Source organism: Eretmochelys imbricata, chromosome 2 (assembly GCF_965152235.1).
Source record: "Eretmochelys imbricata isolate rEreImb1 chromosome 2, rEreImb1.hap1, whole genome shotgun sequence".
Classification (NCBI taxonomy): Eukaryota; Metazoa; Chordata; order Testudines; family Cheloniidae; genus Eretmochelys; species Eretmochelys imbricata.
Window position 1 is genome coordinate 213762049 of NC_135573.1, and position 20964 is coordinate 213783012.

Sequence of the window (20964 nt, forward strand, 5' to 3'; positions counted from 1 at the left end):
TGTCTTGAGCTTTGTCTGATGCTGTTAATACAGTTTTTGTTTGCAGTACCTGTGTTTTCCTAGTCACTAATCATTAGTACATTAAAAACAGGATATTTCTGAATGCTGTTAGGATTTATAGGAGACATCTTATAAATATCCGTTAAATGGAATTAAAATATGACAGATTTTAATCTGATGCATAGACAAAGCATGGAGGACATGATCTGTAATTTTCTAAGTAATCTCAATGAAATTATTGGGGACTATGACTGTGAGTAAGGTGAGCAGGACTCGGCCCTGTATTTTTAACGGAACTCCTAACATTATTATTCAACAGTCATATAGTAAAACTATGTTCAGTTATGCATCTGAAAAGTATTAAAGTACTGTATTTTCTGCATTGCTACATAAAGTTCTACATGTGAACACATTATATTACCACTTGTCTAGGGGGGCAGGGGTCCCCTCAAGTCCCCTCCAGGCTCCATTTCAGGTCTTTATGCTGTCTTTTTGTCCTTCCCCCAAGCGGGTTCTTGGAGCAAACAAACAAAAGAAGACTCCTCTCCCCTCTCCTCCCGTATGGGAGAGGAGAGGAGAGTTAATGGGAAAATAAAGAGAGGTAAGGGTGGCTTGGAACTCATGCAGTCTTCTTGGGTCTACTCTTTGGTCTTAGTCTAAATGGGGTCTAGCCTCTCCTTATGGGGTGTACTGCTCTGTGGCTGGTTCTTGCCGCTTCAGGAGCAGAGAGGATTGTTATCTCACTTTCAGCAAACCAGTCTAAGGTAGGCTAGCCTCTTCCTGTTCACCACCCCTTCCTGTGGCAGCTTTTCCCTTTAAGCCCCTCCCATCCTCACCAGCCTTGCAGGTGCCCCACATTGGAATTGAACAGGCCCAGGGGAGCTTGTTAATCTCCTCTCTGTCAGTGTGAGGGTGAGTGCCCTGTCATACGTTGCTATGATTTGTTTCACTTACGTATCATATACTTTAATATGGGATTATTAGCATAGTGTAACCTTCTGTATTAACTGATTTTTACATGGTCCGTGGTTTAAGTGTCACACATGGGGAAAATTAAAATGCATTTTTACATACCTCTATATTTAACCATGTTGGGTCATCGCTTTATTCTTTTGATCACTGATTCTGAGAGGTGTTCAGTGATCTCAACTGCCATTTATTTCAGCACTTAGCAGGATCAGGCCTTTTTCTTTACCAGATTAAGGTCCTAGACCTGCAACTCATTGTACATGGGTAGACTGGTGTATTCAGGTGGAGCCTCACTGACCTCACGTGCATAACAGATTGCAGGATCATGGTGTAAAATTCTAAATATTTGTATATTGTATAGGCAAAAAAAGTCTTGAACTAGAGTTGAGGAGAATAAATATCAGTAACGTAATGGTTTTAAATAATAATTAATAATAATACAGTTGTTACAAGAACATAATAATTTTTAAAAATCACTCACCTAAGAAATTCAGAGTTCAGGTTAAGCAAAACAGAAACCCAAATGTTTAAATTCTACAGTATCCAAATTGTGCATGAGACAGAATAGAAATTTTGTAATGGTGCTTATGAAAATCATATATTCTATAATTCTTCATCATTTTCTTGAGCCTGATTCCTTTCCTTTTCTTTCTCCACTGCTGGGATCAAGTACCATCAACACCAGAAGGCATCTACTTCATGAGTTGGGTGCATATTGATATTTGGATACTTACACTCAGCTTGGGAAGTTGTAAAGTTTTATTACTACCAGCCTTCCCCATTCTGATGGCTGAAGACAAAACTGTCTCATGTTCAACCTGTTCCCTGCAGTGAACATTACAGTAGAAGGTCAGCAGCATCAGTACGTTTCTGTCTTTTCCACTGAGACAAGGCTACTGCTGAAAAGAGGATGAGGCCTAATGCTTTAGACTCAGTGACATGGAAATGGCGATGCCTAAGATCCTCACAATGGCAGTGCCTCAGATTCCTCACATTTTTTGGAGTTTCCACAAAGATCTTACAGAGACTTCCCCTTACTGGACTTCATTTCGTCAGGGAGTAGTTGATGAAAATTGTGTTGACTCAGGTAGCAGGGCAAGGGCATTGACAGCACTGATGCAGGTGGGAAGGTTGGTGTAGTAGGTAGGGCATTGAACTGGGACTCAGGAGATCTGGGTTGAGTTCCTGATTTACCACAGACTTCCTTGGGCAAATCAACCGTATGTTTCAGTTCCTCATGAGTACAACAGAAATGATAACTTCCCTATCTCAAAAGGCTGTTGTGAGGATAAAATCTGTTTATGACTATGAGGCACTGGGATACTAGAGTGGCAGGAGTATATTGGGAATAAAATTCCCCTGGTGCCTGTCCATTTTGGGGAGTGGGGTAAAGGAAAAGAAGTCATGAAGTAGTAGCTGTATTTGGAGCTGTGGCAGTGGTGTATCAGTCTTAGAAGTGAGTTGTGGCATTTCTTAACTTGTAGGAGTGGGACGAGCCATTTGTTAAAATATGTTTTATGAACATTACATTATGTAAGAGCTCCCAGAGTATATTTATGATTATAAATCCAAATACATAAAGCTCCATGGCAATCGGCTTATACTTTGGTAGGTTGTCTTCATTAGTAAGAGATGAAATAGACTCGACTACTTTTGCTTTTGTGACAGTTTAGAATCATAGAATATCAGGGTTAGAAGGGACCTCAGGAGGTCATCTAGTCCAACCCTCTGCTCAAAGCAGGACCAATCCCCAACTAAATCATCCCAGCCAGGGCTTTGTCACGCCTGACCTTAAAAACTTCTAAGGAAGGAGATTCCACCACCTCCCTAAGTAACGCATTCCGGTGTTTCACCACCCTCCTAGTGAAAAAGTTTTTCCTAATATCCAACCTAAACCTCCCGCACTGCAACTTAAGACCATTAATCCTTGTTCTGTCATCTGCTACCACTGAGAACAGTCTAGATCCATCCTCTTTGGAACCCCCTTTCAGATAGTTGAAAACAGCTACCAAATCCCCCCTCATTCTTCTCTTCCGCAGACTAAACAATCCCAGTTCCCTCAGCCTCTCCTCATAAGTCATGTGTTCCAGTCTCCTAATCATTTTTGTTGCCCTCTGCTGGACGTTTTCCAATTTTTCCACATCCTTCTTGTAGTGTGGGGCCCAAAACTGGGCACAGTACTCCAGATGAGGCCTCACCAATGTCGAATAGAGGGGAACGATCACGTCCCTCGGTCTGCTGGCAATGTCCCTACTTATACATCCCAAAATGCCATTGGCCTTCTTGCCAACAAGGGCACACTGTTGACTCATATCCAGCTTCTCGTCCACTGTAATCCCTAGGTCCTTTTCTCCAGAACTGCTGCCTAGCCATTTGGTCCCTAGTCTGTAGCGATGCCTGGGATTCTTCCGTCCTAAGTGCAGGACTCTGCACGTGTCCTTGTTGAACCTCATCAGATTTCTTTTGGCCCAGTCCTCTAATTTGTCTAGGTCCCTCTGTATCCTATCCCTGCCCTCCAGCGTATCTACCTCTCCTCCCAGTTTAGTGTCATCTGCAAACTTGCTGAGGGTGCAGTCCACACATAGTCCTCCAGATCATTAATGAAGATATTGAACAAAACTGGCCCCAGGACCGACCCTTGGGGCACTCCACTTGATACCGGCTGCCAACTAGGCATGGAGCCGTTGATCACTACCCGTTGAGCCTGACAATCTAGCCAACTTTCTATCCACCTTATAGTCCATTCATCCAGCCCATACTTCTTTAACTTCCTGGCAAGAATACTGTGGGAGACCATGTAAAAAGCTTTGCTAAAGTCAAGGAACAACATGTCCACTGCTTTCCCCTCATCCACAGAGCCAGTTATCTCGTCGTTTAGGATCTGCACCAGTCATTTGGAGACTTTTAAAGTCTGCTGGAGCCTTACATTCTAGTTGGCTTGCCTGATTTGCCAGTAAATATATTTCCAGAATTGTTCCTGTCCATTAGAGGTTGCCAATGTACCCAATTTGAAATTTCTAACACAAGCCATTTTTGAGATAGGTGATGACAAAAAGCACTAGAACTTTCCAAATATGATTGTCATTTTGTTCTTGAGTCCCATATCTCAACATAATTTTCCTAATCATCTTAAACTTGGGAAAATATTGCTTGCTGGCCACATTCCACACATGTCAAAATTTAAGTGGAAAAGTAGTCTTCTGTGACAATTTTAGGGGGAAGGAGGCAAATGTGGGTTACAGTATAGTGGAAAACATGTCTCAGTCTTTGTTCTGGAGAGTCTGCTATCTTTCAATGAGTTTAACCACCAAATGAAGTGATAACAGTGATTCATCACAGGGGTCCTTTCTCCTTTTCTTCTTGAAAAATCCTTTCCCATTATAAATTCAAATGTCTTTTTAAAATGATCATCAATGATTATTCAGATCCTGATCACATAATTAACACAGTGTTTTTGTAAATCTGCTATTTTAACTTAAGGTTATTTCTAATAGTGATAGAAGCATGGGATTATTTATTGTGATGTGAACTTTCAGATAAGATTGATGTTGCAATGAGACTAGCATTTTTGTTTTCTAAATGTGTTTGTGTTTGTTTATGTGAAGGATATTTTTGGATCTATTCTGTCCTGTCATCAGACTCTTACTGTTTTGAATGTTTAAATTCCCACTTAATGCTAAAGGAAATAAACTCAGACACTTCATTTACAACTGAGTAATATTATGTTTGTGATACAGTGGATGATTTTTTTTTCTCACTAATTTTCTTCTAGGGTGATTATAGTATCTAGCTGCATAATCTTTCCAAATAAATTGGGTACAGGACAAAGGCAACCTTTATAAACATTTTCTTCACCAGTCAATGTGCCCTGGTTTGTCTGATCATCCCCTGACAGTAGATAACCAATCCCCAATTTGCTACTGCTCTGGGCTTGCCCACGTAATCATCTGTTTCCCGTGTCTGACATAGTCTTCCTTTTCTAATGTATATCCAGTCTATTTTAGATATTTATAAGTTGCTCCGTGGCTGTCTAGTGTCTTTCAATAGGCAGCAGGTTTAAAAGAAACAAAAGGAAGTATTTTTTCACACAACACACAGTCAACCTATGGAACTCCTTGCCAGAGGATGTTGTGAAGGCCAAGACTATAACAGGATTCAAAAAAGAACTAGATACGTTCATGGCGGTTAGGTCCATCAATGGCTATTAGCCAGGATGGGCAGGGATGTTTGCCAGAAACTGGGAATGGGTAACAGGGTATAGATCACTTGATGTTCTGTTCATTCCCTCTGTGGCATCTGGCATTGGCCACTGTCGGAAGACAGGATACTGAGCTAGATGGACCTTTGGTCTGACCCAGTATAGCCGTTCTTATGTTCTTTGTTTGGAGCAGCAAGGAAGAGGAGCTGTTTTGGCCCACTTTCATGTATTTAACTTCTGTATGTTTCTAAAAATATGCCTCCTGACCAGGAACAAATAATAGAACAGCTACTTTCTCAACTGGCATAGCTTCACTTAACTCAGTCGAGTTATGCCAGCAGAGAATTTGACCCAAGAAGCTCTTGGCTTCCCTTGCGACCTGTCAGCATAGGAGCATCTGAGGACCTGAAAGGACCTTCAGATTGTGTAACAGAAGCCTTTGGAATAGAAGTTGGCAAACTCCCCTAGTTGCGGCGTGGGGAGGGGAGAAGTTACCTTTATCTAACAGCTACACTTCATTTTGACAGGTTTCAGAGTAGCAGCCGTTTTAGTCTGTATTTGCAAAAAGAAAAGGAGTACTTGTGGGACCTTAGAGACTAACAAATTTATTTGAGCATAAGCTTTTGTGAGCTACAAGTACTCCTTTTCTTTTTACTTCATTTTGAGGAAATCACTGGACAGCCGTAGACTCTCCATCTCAAAATTGACACTTGCAGTTTCAGAATATCAGAGAGAAGTTACCCTCTCCTATTCTCTCTTGTAATCATGTTCTTACCATATCTGCAGGAGTCAACTCCTCAGTATTTCATAACAGAATGTAATTATTTCCTCTTACATTATGTGTCAAAGCTTTACTGATATAAAATCTGGCAGAAACATTAAATCACTAATGCAATAAGGATAATACTACACTGTTGTTCATCTGCATACCATATAGATAGTGTAATTGTATGAAGTTTTAATGTTCTTAAAATGGCAATTGATCAAATAGGGGATTGCACTCCTTAATTCTACTTGTCAGACAAATAAATTACTTTATTACATTTACTAATCAGTTTGTTATTTGCCTGTAGGATTCAAAATGTTCAGCTTATCCAAAAATAATAAATTATGGCTTAATAAATTAATTCTCTGAAACAATCCCCTTATTATGTAGCTTTGTAACCAATTAAATCCATTTATGTTTTTTGGGGGAAATTTATAAGTAAAATTATATGTTCCTAGAAACAAATTCTTCATTGCCAGTAAAAGCTGGGGATGGTAGAAGCTGAAGAAGGCAGCAATCCAAAGCCCATAGCAATATCTCATTGCCAACGTTTTAAACAGTATCACCAAAAAATGTTTACAATTAAAATAAAAGGAAAAACCTGTCATTTCTATTTATTGGAAAAATTATGTTACAGCGAGAAAGAGTCTCTCTTTGTCCCTCTGTCTGTAGTTAAATTTGCAACTAGATTTGATTATAAACCTGATTTTTATCCCTTCTCTAACTCAAAGTAGAAGCAAAAGAGTACTCGTGGCACCTTAGAGACTAACCAATTTATTTGGGCATAAGCTTTCGTGAGCTACAGCTCACTTCATCGGATGCATCCGATGTCTCTAAGTTGCCACAAGTACTCTTTTTTTCTTTTTGCAAATACAGACTAGCACGGCTGCTACTCTGAAACCTGTCAAAGTAGAAGCTTCATTCTCAGAATTGGAAGGTCGACTCTAATTAATTTAATGAATAACTGTAGTTTTCAATAGGCTTCAAAGAAAAATCCTTATGTTCGTAATTAGCAAGAGTCTGAAGATAAGATGAATTTGTCAGAGAACAAATTGAATCAACTGAAGGAAAAATAAATGTATGCTGAGGGATGAATTTTCAGCAGTGGCCACTGTGATGCACTGAAGAAACTAGGATTTGGAGAAAAATTATATGCTTAATAAAATGCTTGGTGACAATTGTTGCTTTATACATAGGCAGCGGAGAAAGTTGGGTCCCAGTACCTTATTAGATAGTATTCATGTAGGGCGCCTACTCACACATCACTCAAGGAGCCCAGATCTGTGGGAACTTCTATTGCATACATTGTAAGGGCTTCCAAAGCTTGCTGAAATCACTGTAAAGACTCTTAATTAACCTCAGGTTTCAGTGTAGCAGCTGTGTTAGGATATGTCTACACTATGAAATTAGGTAGAATTTATAGAAGTCGGTTTTTTAGAAATAGTTTTTATATAGTCGATTTTGTGTGTCCCCACACAAAATGCTCTAAGTGCATTAACTCGGCGGAGTGCTTCCACAGTACCAGGCTAGCGTCGACTTCCGGAGTGTTGCACTGTGGGTAGCTATCCCACAGTTCCTGCAGTCCCCGCTGCCCATTGGAATTCTGGGTTGAGATCCCAATGCCTGATGGGGCAAAAAAACATTGTCATGGGTGGTTCTGGGTACATGTCATCAGGCCCTCCCTCCCTCTGTGAAAGCAACGGCAGACAATCATTTCGCGCCTTTTTTCCTGAGTTACCTGTGCAGACGCCATACCACGGCAAGCATGGAGCCCGCTCAGCTCACTGTCACTGTATGTCTCCTGGGTGCTGGCAGACACGGTACTGCATTGCTACACAGCAGCAGCAACCCATTGCCTTTTGGCAGCAGACGGTACAATAGGCCTGAAAACAATCCTCATCATGTCCGAGGTGCTCCTGGCCGCCTCAGTAAGGTCGGTCAGGAGCACCTGGGCAGATATGGGTGCAGGGACTAAATTAGGAGTGACTCGACCAGGTCATTCTCTTTAGTCCTGCAGGCAGTCCTATTTTACCATCTTATGGTGAGCAGGCAGGAGATGTGGATGGCTAGCAGTCCTATTGCACCGTCTTCCTCCGAGCAGCCAGGAGATGTGGATGGCTTGCAGTCCTTCTGCACCGTCTGCTGCCAGCCAAAGATGTAAAAGATAGGTGGAGTGGATCAAAACAAGAAATAGACCAGATTTGTTTTGTATTCATTTGCTCCCCCCTTTCTCCCTCCCTCCGTGAAGTCCTGCCTGAAATACCAGAGGGAGGGATAGCTTTAGTGGGTTGAGCATTGGCCTGCTAAACCCAGGGTTTTGAGTTCAATCCTTGAGGGGGCCATTCTGTGTGACAGTTGTTTTTGATGTAACAGTTGTTTTTGATGTTTTTGATCAAGTTGTTCCTTGATGTAAAGCCACCCCCTTTGTTGATTTTAATTCCCTGTAAGCTAACCCTATAAGCCATGTCGTCAGTCGCCCCTCCGTCCGTCAGAGTAATGGCAGACAGTCGTTCCGTGCCTTTTTTCTGAGCAGACGCCATACCACGGCAAGCATGGAGCCCGCTCAGATCACTTTGGCAATTAGGAGCACATTAAACATCACACGCATTATCCAGCAGTACATGCAGCACCAGAACCTGGCAAAGTGATACCGGACGAGTAGGCGACGTCAGTGCGGTGACGAGAGTGATGAGGACATGGACACAGACTTCTCTCAAAGCATGGGCCCTGGCAATGCAGGCATCATGGTGCTAAAGGGGCAGGTTCATACCATGGAACGCCAATTCTGGGCCCAGGAAACAAGCACAGACTGGTGGGACCGCATAGTGTTGCAGGTCTGGGACGATTCCCAGTGGCTACGAAACTTTCGCATGCATAAGGGCACTTTCATGGAGCTTTGTGATTTGCTTTCCCCTGCCCTGCGGCGCAAGAATACCAAGATGAGAGCAGCCCTCACAGTTGAGAAGCGAGTGGCAATAGCCTTGTGAAAGCTTGCAATGCCAGACAGCTCCTGGTCAGTCGGGAATCAATTTGGAGTGGGCAAATCTACTGTGAGGGCTGCTGTGATGCAAGTAGCCAACGCAATCAAAGATCTGCTGATATCAAGGATAGTGACCCTGGGAAATGTGCAGGTCATAGTGGATGGCTTTGCTGCAACGGGATTCCCTAACTGTGGTGGGGCCATAGATGGAACCCATATCCCTATCTTGGCACCGGAGCACCAAGCCGGCGAGTGCATAAATAGTACTTTTCAATAGTGCTGCAAACACTGGTGGATCACAAGGGACGTTTCACCAACATCAACGTGGGATGGCCGGGAAAGGTACATGATGCTCGCATCTTCAGGAACTCTGGTCTGTTTCAAAAGCTGCAGGAAGGGACTTTATTCCCAGACCAGAAAATAACCGTTGGAGATGTTGAAAGGCCTATAGTTATCCTTGGGGACCCAGCCTACCCCTTAATGCCATGGCTCAAGGCAGCCTGGACAGTAGTCAGGAGCTGTTCAACTACAGGCTGAGCAAGTGCAGAATGGTGGTAGAATGTGCATTTGGACGTTTAAAGGTGCGCTGGCGCAGTTTACTGACTCAGACCTCAGTGAAACCAGTATTCCCACTGCTATTACTGCTTGCTGTGTGCTCCACAATATCTGTGAGAGTAAGGAGGAGACATTTATGGCGGGGTGGGAGGTTGAGGCAAATCGCCTGGCTGCTGGTTAGTCACAGACAGACACCAGGGCGGTTAGAAGAGCACAGGAGGGCGCGGTGCGCATCAGAGAAGCTTTGAAAACCAGTTTCATGACTGGCCAGGCTACGGTGTGAAAGTTCTGTTTGTTTCTCCTTGATGAAACCCCCCGCCCCTTGGTTCACTCTACTTCCCTGTAAGCTAACCACCCTCCCCTCCTCCCTTTGATCAACGCTTGCAGAGGCAATAAAGTCATTGTTGCTTCACATTCATGCATTCTTTATTCATTCATCACACAAATAGGGGGATAACTGCCAAGGTAGCCCAGGAGGGGTGGTGGAGGAGAGAAGCACCAGGAGGGGTGGTGGAGGAGAGAAGGAGAAGGCCACACAGCACTTTAAAAGTTTAAAACTTTAACACTTATTGAATGCCAGCCTTCCGTTGCTTGGGCAATTCTCTGGGGTGGAGTGGCTGTGTGGCCGGAGGGCCCCCCACCACGTTCTTGGGCGTCTGGGTGAGGAGGCTATGGAACTTGGGGAGGCGTGTGGTTGGCTACACAGGGGCTGTAGTGGCGGTCTGTGCTCCAGCTGCCTTTCCTGCAGCTCAACCATACGCTGGAGCATATTGGTTTGATCCTCCAGCAGCCTCAGCATTGAATCCTACCTCCTCTCATCACGCTGCCACCACCTTTCAGTTCAGCCCTCTCTTCAGCCCGCCACTTACTCTCTTCAGCCCACCACCTCTCCTCCCGGTCATTTTGTGCTTTCCTGCACTCTGACATTGTCTGCCTCCACGCATTCGTCTGTGCTCTGTCAGTGTGGGAGGACAGCATGAGCTCAGAGAACATTTAATCACGAGTGCGTTTTTTTCGCCTTCTAATCTTCACTAGCCTCTGGGAAGGAGAAGATCTTGTGATCCTTGAAACACATGTAGCTGGTGGAGGAAAAAAAAAAGGGACAGTAGTATTGAAAAAGACATATTTTATAGAACAATGGGTACACTCTTTCAGGGTAAACCTTGCTGTTAACATTACATACATAGCACATGTGCTTTCATTCCAAGGTCGCATTTTGCCTCCCCCCACCACGTGGCTAGCCCCTCCCCCCTTCCCCTTAGCCTTGGCTAACAGCGGGGAATACTTCTGTTCAGCCACAGGCAAAAAGTCCAGCAGGAACGGGCACCTCTGAATGTCCCCTTAAGAAAAGCACCCTATTTCAACCAGGTGACCATGAATCTCACTCTCCTGAGGATAACACAGAGAGATAAAAAACGGATGTTGTTTGAATGCCAGCAAACATACACTGCAATGCTTTGTTCTACAATGATTCCCGAGTACATGCTACTGGCCTGGTGTGGTAAAGTGTCCTACCATGGTGGATGGAATAAGGCTGCCCTCCCCAGAAACCTTTTGCAAAGGCTTTGGGAGTAGATCCAGGAGAGCTGCAAATGCTAGGGCAAATTAATCATTGAATATGCTTGCTTTTAAACCATGTATAGTATTTTAAAAGATACACTCACCAGAGGTCCCTACTCCGCCTGGCGGGTCTGGGAGGCAGCCTTGGGTGGGTTTGCGGGGGTACTGGCTCCAGGTCAAGCGTGAGAAACAGTTCCTGGCTGTCAGGAAAACCGGTTTCTCCGCTTGCTTGCTGTGAGCTATCTACAACTTCATCATCATCATCTTCCTTGTCCCCAAAACCTGCTTCCATGTTGCCTCCATCTCCATTGAAGGAGTCAAACAACACGGCTGGGGTAGTGGTGGCTGAACCCCCTAAAATGGCATGCAGCTCATCATAGAAGCGGCATGTTTGGGGCTCTGACCCGGTGCGGCCATTTGCCTCTCTGGTTTTCTGGTAGGCTTGCCTCAGCTCCTTAAGTTTCACGCGGCACTGCTTCGGGTCCCTGTTATGGCCTCTGTCCTTTATGCCCTGGGAGATTTTGACAAAGGTTTTGGCATTTCGAAAACTGGAACGGAGTTCTGATAGCACGGATTCCTCTCCCCATACAGCGATCAGATCCCATACCTCCCATTCGGTCCATGCTGGAGCTCTTTTGCGATTCTGGGACTCCATCATGGTCCCCTCTGCTGATGAGCTCTGCATGGTCACCTGCAGCTTGCCATGCTGCCCAAACAGGAAATTGAAATTCAAAAGCTTGCGGGCCTTTTCCTGTCTGCCTGGCCAGTGCATCTAAGTTGAGAGTGCTGTCCAGAGCGGTCACAATGGAGCACTCTGGGATAGCTCCCAGAGACCAATACCGTCTAATTGCGTCCACAGTACCCCAAATTTGACACAGCAAGGCCGATTTCAGCGCTAATCCCCTTGTCGGGGGTGGAGTAAGGAAATTGATTTTAAGAGCCCTTTAAGTCGAGAAAAAGGGCTTTGTCGTGTGGACGGGTGCACGGTTAAATCAATTTAATGCTGCTAAATTCGACCTCGACTCCTAGTGTAGACCAGGGCTCAGTCTATATCCGCAAAAAGAAGAGGAATACTTGTGGCATTGTAGAGACTAACAAATTTATTAGAGCATAACCTTTCGTGGGCTACAGCCTACTTGATCAGATGCATAGAATGGAACATATAGTAAGAAGATATAGATATATATATATATATATATATATATACGTACAGAGACGGTGGAAGTTGCCATACAGACTGTAAAAGGCTAATTAATTAAAATGAGCTATTATCAGCAGGAGAAAAAACTTTTGTAGTGATAATCAAGATGGTCCACTTAGACAGTTGACACGAAGGTGTGAGGATACTTAACATAGGGAAATAGATTCGGTATGTGTAATGACCCAGCCAGTACCAGGTTGAAGTGTTCTCCTACCGGTTTTTGAATGTTACGATTACTGATGTCAGATTTGTGTCCATTTATTCTTTTGCGTATTCTTCAACCTCTCTGGCCACTCAGTAAAAGATTTAAGGGTGGCAATTTTGCAACAGAAAAGCTTCAAAAACAGACTCCAACGAGAAACTGCTGAGCTTGAATTAATTTGCAAACTAGATACCATTAACTTGGGTTTGAATAGAGACTGGGAATGGCTGGGTCATTACACATCTCGATTATATTTCCCTATGTTAAGTATCCTCACACCTTCGTATCAACTGTCTAAATGGGCCATCTTGATTATCACTACAAAACTTTTTTTCTCCTGCTGATAATAGCTCATCTTAATTAATTAGCCGCTTACAGTTTGTATGGCAACTTCCACCTTCTCTGTATGTATATATATTTATCTTCTTACTATATTCCATTCTGTTCATCCGATCAAGTGGGCTGTAGCCCATGAAAGCTTATGCTCTAATAAATTTGTTAGTCTCTAAGGTGCCACAAGTACTCCTGTTCTTTTTAATTAACCTTAGTTGGTTTTCTCTCAGGCCCAAGGTGCAAAGAGATTCTTCCTTGCAGCTCTTGATGTCCTGCAGGAGAGGAGCAATGCTTCTGAGCACCTCCTAAATTGCTGTGAAGCCACCTCCTCCTTTTCTCCCCTTGTGGAACTTCACATGTGCATAGGAGAGGTGCTCCACTGCTCTGTACTGGGGAAATACACAGCGCCATAGCGTCTCTCCAATAAATCCTTGGAGCCTGATGCCATATGACAATTTATGTGCCTCGTGAATCAATTTTTTTTATTGACATAGCTGGTAAAATACTACTCAGCAAATAACTTCTCAGACGGTCAGTGGAAAAATTGTTGACCAATGTTTCTGACTTTTTTTCCTGCTATTCAGTCAGCCTTAGAAGGAAGTTACATCCTTTTAACATTTATTAAATAGAAAGTAGATGAACAGTATGTTACAATCCAATCCCCTATTGTCCTGCGCCCCACCCCAAAATAAAAACACAAAACAGTTTTATTCTTTTAAATTGAAGGGAATGTGACCTTTAGCAAAAAGTGGAGTGGCCTCAGAGAGAGTTTTCACTCCCGACTAGTAGGCTTAGCCTTTGGAATAGTGGTGTCAGGTAAATTGTCCAATCCCTGCACTTAGGCATGTGTTCTATGCATATGGCTTGGTTCCTTTCTTGCTGCCCCTTTGCTCCTGAAGGTAATAAGCTGCCCATATCAGTAGGAGATTACTATTTCACAGAGTTGGCTCATTTGGGCTTGCCAGAGCATTTGAGGGATGGAGTTAAGGCTATGCCCTTTCTCTTCCACTGCCTGTTTGTGTGGCTGGGGAAATACTGTGTTGCACAGCCTCTCCTTACTCTTCTCCCCAGTGGGGAGGCCATGCAGGGACATAGTGGGGTCTTATACCCCTGTGTGGCAGCATCGGTCATACCAATGTGTAGTAATTGCTGTCAGTTATTTAGTTTGTGATGTTGACCACTTTAAATAGTAGCTCATGATAGCTTGACTATACTTCTGGATACAGTGTGTGTTTAGTGAGTGGAACAAGGATAATAAAATGATTTGTAAATTCTTCTGCTGTATTCTGTCTTGTGGAATGGCAGGTTTATGGCTCCTTCTGGAACCATTAAAGGAGGCTCCAGGGACCAGCTGAAAGTTTCTTTGAAGTTTGTCATTTTAACAACAGGTGCAACTCCATTGTTCAAGAGTTTATCAGCTTTAGGGCGTGAACTTGCCTTCTGATCTGCATTGCATCTCATTCTGTCTCATAAAAATGAGTTGCTGTGTTTGTACAACAATGAGGAGTAGGTCATTTCCTGAAAGTCAAGCCAATAGATTTCATGTACAGTATTAGCATGTAGAATCAAGTCTTTCTTTGGTTTTTATACTTGGGTCTCCCATAAATAAGGTAGTCTATGTAGGGGAGATGTGAGTAGGAATTAGTGTAGGCCTGATGAAGGAGGTCTCTCCAATTCCATGTGCATAGAGTGTGCGCACTGAACTCACACAGTGTGTGTTGATGATGCAGCATTTTAGGGGAAAGAAGCCAGAGAGGAGAAAGGCAGTGAGAATCTACAAAGAGCAGAGACAAGAAGACCAACGGGTATGAGAAGAGGCTGTGAGACTTCAGAAGGCAAAGACACAGCTGATTCATAGAGCTGCTTAAAAGCATTAGACCCCCTTCTGTTTCAAGCCCTTGTTTAGGATGGGAGTCAAACTGGAGAGACAGACATCTCCTTACAATGTGTATGATAGCACCCATTTTTTCATGTTCTGTGTGTATATAAGTCTCCTCACTGTATTTTCCACTGAATGCATCCGATGAATTGAGCTGTAGCTCACGAAAGCTTACGCTCAAATAAATTGGTTAGTCTCTAAGGTGCCATCAGTACTCCTTTTCTTTTTGCGAATGCAGACTAACACAGCTGCTACTCTGAAACGTGATAAGGTAGGAAACTCAGAATTTTATGGAAATGAAGAAGTGCTTCTGTTCTTCCCCTATTGTATAGAATCTGGGCTTTTGGAAACTATTTATTTTCAAACAGGTGCTTCTTTTCTAAACTGCAAACAGGTGCAAGACTGGGTCAAGAACAGATCTGAAGATGTGAAACAATAAGAATAGAAAGCTGTTCCCAAGAGAAAAGAGAACACTCCACAGTAGGGCAGGGATCCCTATTTATGAAATGGCTTTTTGAGGGGGTTTTCTGATGTCTTCTAAAATGAGATTTTGTGCTAATTGCCAAGCACCATCAACTCACTTGGAAGAATAACATGAAAGATAGAAAATGCCCAAATTACTAGGTGATATTTAGCATTCCAGCCATATCATTCCCTTTGGTTGTTTGATCCTCCTTTGTCTGCACTGGTATCCTCAGCCCCTCTTTGGATGCTGCTCATTTGAAAAATTGCAGCCTTTCCATGGTTTTGACACACATGCGCACTCACTCGCTCGCACTCACTCTCTCCTTTCACTGCCTTTTTTGAACCCAGATTTCCATTTTCTGTGAAAACCCTTTGTCACAGATGCAGCTCACCAGACTGTAGTGACGTGATCCAGTCATTGAATCCCTGGGTTTTAAGCCTCTGGCATCTGAACAGAGCCTACTTACTGTCCCTGTTTTAGGGTCCCTAGGTACACTCTCTGGGTGCAGATCCCCCATGCAGCATCTTGTACTGACAGCTGCAGCCATGCAGTCTCCTGCCCAGCCCTTGGAAAATGCTGACACTTCCCCCTCTGCCTAGGGTTGCCAGCTGTGACTGAAGCTATTCCAGGAGATTTTCCCCCCCAACTTGATGTAATGTCATTTTCTTTAAATATCCTATTAAAATCTCCTGGATTGCTTTCAACAGTCACCGGGAGATCAGTGATGATTCCGGGAGACTCCAGGCCAGTCCCAGAGGGTTGTCAACACTACCTCTGCCCCTCCTGCTCCCCCGGTAGCTTAAACACACCATTTCCGAGAACTACGCCCAAAAGTGTTAGCCTTCTGATTCCTCCCCAGCTCACCCTTAAGACAGGAGGAGGAATGGACAAAGAGTCAGATGACCAAAGCCAAAGGTTATAAATGGACTCTCAGAGAGACACCCTAAAGTGCTCAACTCCCTTAGCATAGCTATTGTCAGGTCAAAGCACAATTGTTAAAGTTAACTACTCCCCATTGTCCTCAGCCTGATGTGTACCTGTTGCGGTCCTGCCAGCAATGGTGGATTCCACATTTACATAGGTTATTAAGTTGTAGCAATTTTCATAGTAACAATTTCATAATATCAAGCAGAATTTATAAGTTGTACAGACAGATCTCCTGCACCCCCATTTTCACACCCTTATTAGTACTTTTCTCCGATTAAATGTTCAGAATCCAGTGTATTTTAGAATAAATCATAGTGGTATTTACTGGCATTTTACAGAGAGAGATAAAAAGAAATGTTAGTTTTTATTCTTGTGACTTTAATATATAACTATGTACAAGAAGAAAGCTAAGGAAACCCAGATGACCTCAATTAAGGATCAACAGTTTCTGCTAGAGTCTTCTCTATTCCCAGCTTTTCAGAACTAATGTGGGTTCTGACATCTCTTGCTCTGTGTCCTTTCCTCAATTACTCAATTCAATATAATGCAGTGATAAAGGTTACCTCATTAGAAGAGTTATGGTGTCATACATTTATATTACATTTCTTTAAGCCATCCTGTCTTTTTAAAGTCCATTCAATATACAACCTGGTGTCAGCTGGTTAGTATTGGATCAGAGTGTATATTAAGTTTCTGATTAAACAGCCCTCTTCTGCAGTTAGGAATAAACACAATTATAACTTCCTTCCTGATATTGGTTTAAGATTCACATATGTCCAGTTTCAGTGAGTTCCACCATTGTCCTTACCCAGCTGGGTAAACAGACCTTAAGGAAATTAAGTAAATTTTAACATACAAATCGTTCCCTATCGTTCAGAACTCCTTGCACATATTCTAATGGACCCTCTCTTTGTCTGACTAAAGAGTATATTTAGTGTCTTTCTCGGAGCACACTCAATGTTTCAAACCCAGTTTCATGCCAGTTTTTCTAACAGTCTGGTCCCTGGGTTCCAGATTAATAGATAAAAGCGGTCAATACACATACATCAAGTACAATTAGAATTGGACATGCCACACTGTTTCATCAAATTCTGAAATTAACAGTGGGTCTTCCAGTCGTTAATGTGAATAATTGATATTCTGCTCTACATTCTCAAAATAAGTTTCAGTTAGAAACTTGCAGATTTAACGAAGGTAATTAAGATATTTTTCTTCTGTTTTTAAAATAAAAATGAAGCTTGTGGCTCCTCTCGGTCAAATCCTTAACCGGGCATGGCATTAGACTTCTCTGCAAGGAAAAGAATATTTAGAGCAGGGCAAAACTTTTCAGCCAACGCTTTTTGACTAAAAATGCAGATTCAGCAAAACTGAAGTGTATTGCTAATTTGTGCTGGTTTCATTGAATTGTTCATGTCTGAGGGAAAAGAGAGGGAGCAAAAATAATTTCCAGGAAAAAGTCAGAATGTTTCATTTTGATGTTTTTGAAACAAAATGTTTAGAATTTTTTAATTCAAAATGACTATTTCAAAAAATGTCTTCAGTTTTATTTAAAAAACTGAAAAAGTTAAATGCTTGAAACTGAAGTGAAACATTTAATTTTGGATTGAATGAAATGTTTAGTTTGACCTGAAACAATTAAAAAAATGTGGAACTCCCAACAAACCAAAAAGTCAGTTATTTGCACAGCTCTAATCGTCTGTTCCATACCAGCTTCTGCAGCCCCAGGAGCTGGTGCACTTCAAGGAGGACAATGGCTGGGAGAGTTTGTGCAGTCATATCTTCTACCCGAACCATATTCCCTAACCTCACCTGTACACTGGGGTACCTGGAGCTGCAATGGCACAAGAGCAAGGATCTTTTTAGTAGGGTTCCCGAAATCATGCTCTCCTACTTTTCTGCTGTGGAACCGTGCCATTTCTGCTAGCTCATGGTCTTGAGTCTACAGATGAAGTAGGATGTTACCCTTAATAACAACTGGATAGAATTTGGGGAAAGTGCTTTTAAGAAAAAGGGCTAAATAAGAAAGAAGCATAAAAAATGATACAGTGAGACCCGATATTTTAAATTACTGTAAACCAGCTGTATGTAATAAAGTGATTAGAGGAGTTCTTCCAAAGCTAGTTATAGGACTCTGTTTCATTAATACATTCTCCATTTCAGGTTCACAAACGCAGAAGGTTTAAAAGGAATATTCCATTAAATATGTGAAATATTTTAATCTCATAATTACCAGTGGTTGGTTTAGCTTTGAAGGTGCTATTCTATAAGTTTGGAGTAAGCAGTCATTCACTGAAGACAGCCCTTCTAACTGGAATAGTAATTACTGTATGTGGCTGAAGCATGTTGATTACTACAGATATAATTAGCTTGAGTGCAGATGTCTGAATAGACGTGCATGTTTTTACCTGTGTCATGCATAGATCCACAGGTATTGCTTTCATTTCTGTTTTTGAAAGTGTATGTAGCTGTGAATGCCCACCATTGCAAGTCATTTGATTTGTGTAAAAGAATATTTTCCATGTATTAACATGTGGAAACAGTTTGATAGATTAGGTTGAGAAGAAATTAATCACAGTGATTTTGAGCAGTTTCGTCTGGCTCATATCCAGAGCTAATTTAGGCTAACTCCCAAAGAGACAGAAGTATTTGATAATTTGCAAATAATCTTCCACCTAATCAAAAATTCCACCACAGCTTTGTAAATTGTTGGATATATATCTAGCCTGTCTACATGTATGTTATTAGTTTGAGCTGTTTGTATGAACAACACTTTTATGTGACTCTTATATTCATTGAAGACAAAAATAAAGTCACTTGCATTTCTATTAAATTAAGCTTTTTTAAGCTTAGTGGACATACTGGGCCAAATTCACCCTCAACACAATTCCATTGACTTCAATGACATTGCACCATGAATTTATTTGTCTTATGGTGTCTGACTGTCCCAACTGATTTCAGTATAAAGCTTCAAAGAGATTAATCTCATTTTAAGTGATTTAAATATACTTCTAAATTCTGGGTCCGTATGTATGAAGACAGAAATTTTATTTCTTTTTAAGGCAATGTAATGCAAAATTTTCAGAACTCCGTTTCCATGCTGCACACTTGTCAGAGCAGAGAATAACTCTCTGATTAAAGAAATCAGCATGTTCTGATAAAAATCTTAATATTAAGATATGTTAACACTAAGAAATGTAGAGATGGTTAAAGTTTTCCTACTGTTAAATTGTCATTCATAACCATGATATACATGAATCTGACATCAGACCTGCTCTGTGTATTAAAAATCTGAAACTCATCTATTAACATAGATTTATGGATTCCAAGGCCAGAAGGCACCTAGTTTGATCTTCCGTATAACACAGGCCATAGAACTTCTCCAAAATAATTCCTAGAGCAGATCTTTTGGCAAAACATCCAATCTGGATTTTAAAATTGAGTGATGAAGAATCTACCGCAACCCTTGGTAAATTTGTTCCAAAGGTTAACTACTTTCACTGTTAAAAATGTGCACTTTATTTCTAGTCTGAATTTGTCAAGCTTCAACTTCTGGCCATTGAATCATTTATACTTTGGTAGGTTGAAGAGCCTATTATTAAATATTAAAACATGATTAAAATATATATAAGATATGCATTGGGTTGGTAGATCTAGCTGAGGGAGATTCAAGGTGGAAGGAGAATGAGTGCTAGGATATATGAAGCTAGGTAGTAGAGTGAAAACAATTGCTAGCAGGAAAAAGGGAGAGAAGAGGTCAGAATAGAGAATCAGAAGAGTCCTCACTTTAGGGTCTGATGCTGCAAACTAATGGGCCTAAATGGCCCGTGAGCCACCTATCTAAGGCCCCAATACAACAATCTGATTTGTACAGGTGGACTTCAGTGGGACTCTGCATGGGCATCTGTGGTCCGCTTGCCTAACATACTGCCTCTCTTCTGAGGCCAAGCTGCTGCAGCTGTCAGGCTTGGATTAAACTGTGTGCACTCAATGCACTTGCACAGGGCCCCCATCTCAGGAGGACCTCTGACCACTGGCAAAAAAACAAAATAAAACCTGAGTTGTGCTGCAACCCCTAGCACCAGGTTGTAATACCATTCACTCAGATTTGGCCCAGCAGCCCCTCTATCATGATGGAGGGGCAGATGAGCCAAACCTGAACGACGTAGAGCCATGTGAGTGCAGGGCGGGCGATAGGATAAAGTGGAGGTGGGCAGCCAGGATTGGAAGGAGCCACCCTAGCCCAGAATGGGAGTGAAGAACTGAGCTGAGCTGGGGTAAGTGGGGAGGGCAGGTTGCCAATGAGTGGCTAGGAAGGTCCTCGTGGCGGGGAGGGGGGCTGGGGAAAGTTGTTGTTGGGCTATGAGGTGAGTGGGGAATATGGGGGGGGGAGGGGAGTTGAGGGGCTTGGGGAGAATGTGGTGTTGGGGGTTGCAGGGTGATTTGTGAGAGCTGTGGGGGCATAGGAGGTGGTGGGGTTGGGGACCAGGATGTTCTGGTTGAGTGGGGGATTTGCAGGGCTGTGGCCAGTGGGGTTGAGGTGTTGCGGGCTGCGGTGAGCAGGGTGTATGTCCGGGTGCTGGATTATGTGTGTGGGCTGTCAGGATAATTGGGGGTGGTGGAGAGTTTTTGAGGTATATTTTGGGTAGATGGGCATTCGGAGGTCTGTGTGGGGTAGGATATATATGGGTCTGAGATGCTTTAAAGATGGTGTGGGGGGCACCCTCTTTAAAGCATTGTGCACTGTGCCCCCAAAATTCTTTATTCTGGGCCTGGCAGTTGGTGTCTTCTGTTTGGGCTTTTGTGCCTTTGGAATTCACTCCTTCCTTGGTTCATATCACTCAAAGTAGTTAAGCTTCAGGATGTGCTGAAAGGTTCCATTTTTACTCTGGCTATGAGGAAGAGACAGATTTGTGAGGCAGGGTAGTAGA

General features: G+C 42.6%; 1 protein-coding gene across 3 annotated transcripts in view; it reads left to right on the forward strand.

Moving 5' to 3' along the window:
* The window catches only part of CRPPA (CDP-L-ribitol pyrophosphorylase A), a 191090-nt gene that overhangs the window by 17153 nt on the left and 152973 nt on the right, over positions 1-20964 (forward strand). The window lies entirely within an intron of this gene.